Source organism: Rhynchophorus ferrugineus, unplaced genomic scaffold (assembly GCF_030347505.1).
Source record: "Rhynchophorus ferrugineus isolate W39M unplaced genomic scaffold, kcgeb_rfMv2 rfM3, whole genome shotgun sequence".
Classification (NCBI taxonomy): Eukaryota; Metazoa; Arthropoda; class Insecta; order Coleoptera; family Curculionidae; genus Rhynchophorus; species Rhynchophorus ferrugineus.
In genome coordinates, this window is record NW_027472582.1 from 44,926,938 (window position 1) to 44,931,906 (window position 4,969).

The 4,969-nt window shown below is 31.1% G+C and overlaps 1 pseudogene across 1 annotated transcript; it reads right to left on the minus strand.

Moving 5' to 3' along the window:
* Positions 1-1,171: 1,171 nt before the first annotated feature.
* LOC143194371 (uncharacterized) lies at positions 1,172-4,212 on the minus strand (annotated as a pseudogene). The gene is made up of 5 exons (XR_013005311.1): positions 3,990-4,212; positions 3,774-3,893; positions 3,659-3,697; positions 2,488-2,650; positions 1,172-2,432 (listed from the first exon to the last, which is right to left on the minus strand). The product of XR_013005311.1 is annotated as an uncharacterized LOC143194371 (transcript).
* Between the last annotated feature and the right edge of the window lie 757 nt (positions 4,213-4,969).

A 4,969-nucleotide genomic window follows, 5' to 3' on the forward strand; every position in this document is an offset into this window, starting at 1 on the left:
AGGAGTTTAAAGATATATAGTGCTTTAGTGTTGGCTTTCTTATGGATTTCAATATGGTGACTTGAGATTAGTTCATACTTGGTCCAGTTCTGTGCAGATATTGACGGCCATAAAGTTGTGCTCTACTCATTTTTGATTAAAAATGATGAGTAAAGCTTAAAAGAGGAGGCTGTAGATGGACGTCTTTAAAGTGATTCATGTTTAATTACGTTTTAAATGTATTAAAATATTTATTTATGATGTTATGGAAAATGTTATAAATTAAAACATTAAATATAATTAATTTAATCGTATTCCCTTAATTTACTATTAATAAAAATGTTTCCATTTCTGCAGCATGTCATATGCTTATTTGGCGTGATTTTCTTTGTAAAAGCTTATTTTCTATTTGTACATTGTTATTAACTTAAATACAAATATGTTTTTAAATGTATGTGTTTTTACATGTTAGCATTTTCATTTCAATTTTAAGATCCCATAAGGTTCACTGTTTTAAATACTACTATATTCGTATTCCATTTGGAGATTCTAATGCACACAACACTTCTGATGTTTCCAATATGAAACTTGTTGGTATGTTTTCCTTTTTAGTAGGCAAATAATCTGTGAATGAACATAGACTAATTCGCATTAAAAATTTTTATTATGTAATGGTTTTCTCTTGTCTGCTTATTTGCAGTCTGAAATATATCGATTAAATAATTTTTTTTTGCTCGAATAATATGTTACGTTTCACTTGATGAATGAATTCAATTGATGAATTTCACATGATTCGGGACGGGACGGAATTAATACACCACTTATGGCTTTGGAACAAAAGAGAGACTTTATTTGGAACCCTCACTCTTCTTCCTCTTTTCTACACTGACTCTTGTATCGACACAAGTCATATATTTGACACTCCACCTCAATTTAAATGTACTAAACAACTTAACCTAATTAAGATTATAAACAAAAAGCAGGGGAGTCCAACTGCATTGATAAGTGGTGGGGCAATGTTTCACCTAGTCCAATTTTTGTTGGCGTTGACAACGTGAATTTGATAGGTTGGTTTGAAAATTTTATACAAAAACCTGTAAGGAAAATAATTTGCTTTGATTGGTTTGCCATTTCACGTGATTATTTTATGATGTCAGATTTATTGGCCAATAGCGTTAAAAAGAAAATCAAATTTAATTTTTAAAACTAATTTATTAAAATAAAATCCTGTACGAATATACATAAATGTAAATAATATAAACAAAAAGTAAAAATAAAGAAATTATAAAAATGCAAATAAAAAAAATAAATAAATAAAAGGTCCATACTCCAGACAAAATAGTTAAAGTGCTCTTCTTAACGCCTCCTCCCTTTTTCGTATTTGTTTATTGCCATAAATTTTATAGAATCTATTAGAGTTCTATATTGTACTTTTGCTATACTGAAGGTAAACTTTAAGTCCTTCCCTGTTAATATTGCATTAACTTGTTTAACCCAAAAATACGGTGAACATCCGACAATAAGTTTTAAAATTTCCTTCAAAATCATTATGGACTGGACAGTTGAAACGTTTAAAATTTATGTGTTTTTTAAGACATCTCTCAAAATAACAGATATGTTTTTATGGCAAAATCTAGGTATCAAATAAAGGAGATAGCTTAAAGATCTACAAACAGTATAGTAAATCGGTCTTGATGGAGTTGTTAATTTGGGTTTATGCGGCTGCATTTCTTCTATAAAATCGGTATCGAGTTTTTGATCTGTTTAACTACTTTATGTAGAATGTAGACAGATGTTGCATGTTGTCTTTTTTGTCAGAAGTATTATTAAATAGCCTGAAATATAGACTAACGTGCAACGTTCCACTCTTGTTTTCCTCAGAGCAAAGTTCTCTAGAACTGAAAATATAGACTCAACTGGTGATTCTACAACCTCTGGTGATACTACATCTCCGGTTAAAAAAGAATATAAGTTATCTAAAGCGCCAACATGTTCATCTTCTTCACAATTTGCTACGAGAGAATGATCTGAAAAAAATGAAGTGATGATAAGCGCTTTAAAAGATTTCTCAAACATACTCGGTGAAGGATATATGTTTCTAACCCCATGACCACTAATAGGTCCAAAAATTCTCTGAGGAATCTTGGTTAAGATTTCTTAAACAAATGTAATTATTTTTAAATTTGGACAAAATTGATTTCTTTAAGGAAATAAATCCCCTTAAAGTAGCAATTAAGTTTTTGATTGATGGCACCGTAACAAACACTTTCTTAACAGGGCAATAAAATTTGGCACTGTTTAAACATATGATAGCTCTACTCCAAAATTCCACGTGTTGTGAGCTTAAGGATAAGGCTTCAAGGAGGGGCTTGAATTCAGGCGCTGTTTTGCTGCTGGAATTGCAACTATCGGATAAACTATCCAACAAGGGAACAAGTTCGGAAGAATATTTTCTGAAAACAAGACAAAATTACAATTATTATTAATACATGATATATTGCAGCATACTTATTCCACTTTGAGAAGGTCACCAAATGTGAGGCCTCTGTATAGCTGAATACTTGTGTACAACTCTTGACTTTCATATTGTTTATGTTGCCTGAGATTACGTGTTGTTCAGTTAATCTTGGGCATATCCTCATCGGCGCCTCTCTGTCGATGTAGTACAGATCTATAATATGCCCCATTTTGCAATATTTAGTTTGTTATCAAGTTTACTGTATAATTTTTTTAACAAATTGTTCCAAATTCCTTTAAATAAATGAGGAATGTCGTAAAGTAGAATTATTTTTCCCCATTTATTTGAAATTCGGAACAACTTCTTGACTTGGGCAGCAAACTATGCACAAACTAATGGCAGCCTCTGCTAATCAGGCATTGGCCTTGGTCGCAAACTATGCAAAGGACCTTTAAACCTATCTCTTGACATTTTTCAATAACTTTAACAATCAAATGTTTTAATAATGTCGATTTAATTGGTCCTTTTGAATAGGTGAAGGAGATAGATTGTTTCAATTTTCGAAATAATCCCTTCACCATAAAAACATTTACATAGTCTGCTATGGCTGCCCTTTTATAGCTCCCTGTATTCTCTAGGCCATCGATACAGTGTTCTCTAATATTGTATTGCAAATTGGGAGCTAAGTTCATCTCGTCAAACATCACAATACAAGATATATCTGGCATGCTCATTGCTCATGGCTCTAGCCATACTCGCATTGGGATTTGCTTAAACAATGCTAAGTAAGTAGTCTTTGAAGGAAAAGCAAATATTTTTCACATTAATTTATAGGTCTTACCGCTTGATTTTAAAAGAGCAATAGCAAAAACTTTTTCCTGTATTGTGAAACGTCTAGCTTTAGGTGTTTTCGGTTGATTTGCCAATTGAGAAAAAAAATCTACTGTCGGCTTATTAACATGTTCAAATAAGTTTTTTTGTAACTCTGCACGCAAACTTGAACTAATATTTGCAAATCTGCTTTTCTATGAGGCTGCTAATCTTTTATTTCTTGTGATATGTTTATAAGATGTTATTACTTTTTTATAAATATCTTTAGCTTCGTCTGACAAATATGTTTGACGAGAGGAGCCAAATTTCCTTATAAGGCCACTGTAGCTTAAACGTGCTAAAAAAGCCCTTTAAGTATTAACTACTCAAATTATGTATCAAAAGTATTACCTTTTCGGGGAGTTTCTTTTATTGAACGTTGCGATTGTTCTAAAAAGTCTAAGATACATAAGAAATACAAATATTTTAGAGATATCCTACAATTAGAAATGGTCTTTATTAGTACCTTCTTGCAAGACTTCTTTATTTGGGAATATCACATTGACAGCACTCGAATAACTTGGAAGATTATTTAAATAAATGTTTTCATTGTTACCACTAACATCTTCATAAGTAGGTTGACTTTCTGTGAACAAACAATAAAAAATATACATATAATAGATATATAGAATTTGATATGTATCTGATGAAAACAATGTTGGATATGCATTTGACCTAATACCTGTTCGTGAAGGAAGGGTAATTCTAAATTCTTCGTTAAAATGTCCATGACACACTCGATGTCGTTGGTATATTTGCATTGTGGTTAATCCAGAGAGTTTACTACTATTAACTTGATCGACCCATTTTTGGAAAATAGCGGGATGATTTTTTGGGAAATGATGTCTCATTTTGGTAGTATATTTACACCCAGCTACACTACATCTTTTACTACATGGGTGCATTGTAATACATTTTTATATTACTCAATAACAATTAATGTAAAATAGAAAATATACACAACTTAAAACGAAGATATCTTTACTTTAACAAACACTAAAACTTTCAAACAACAATGCATGCCCGAAAATGATGGCTTCGGACAATTTGACCGAACCAATTACATTCCATTTTAGTGGCGGTTCCAGCAATTTAAAAACTAGCCAATCTATTTCTATTTTTCTATGACACAAATACATTTAAATTGCATGAACAAAAACTATTACATTATATATACAATTTTGTTTGAACTTACAACTATTCTATTTTTACATTGCGAGAATTTTAAGTGTACTTAATGACTTAATCGAATAAGCTTGTATAATTATCTAACAAACAAAGGTAACAATCAATTTTCTACTTTAGACAATTCTCTCTTTGAATTGTGTGAAATTAATTTTACTTAATGACTTAGTGAATAAATCAGCACAATTCTCAGATGAACAAACATATTTAATAGCTAGCTCTGTCTTTAAACAGAGTTCCTTTATAAAATTATATTTTATATAAATTTGTTTGCTTCTTCTGGAGTTTTCAAAATTAGCCCTCTGGTTATCGACAAACAACATCACCTGTTGCCCTTACTATATAACAATCCAATCCGGCCTCGCAACTAAAGATACATACATGAGGCTGCATACTAACCTTCTAAACGGTACATCTTTAATAACTTCTTCACTTTCATCAACATGAAAGTTGACTTCCATTGGTGTAGCTATTGTT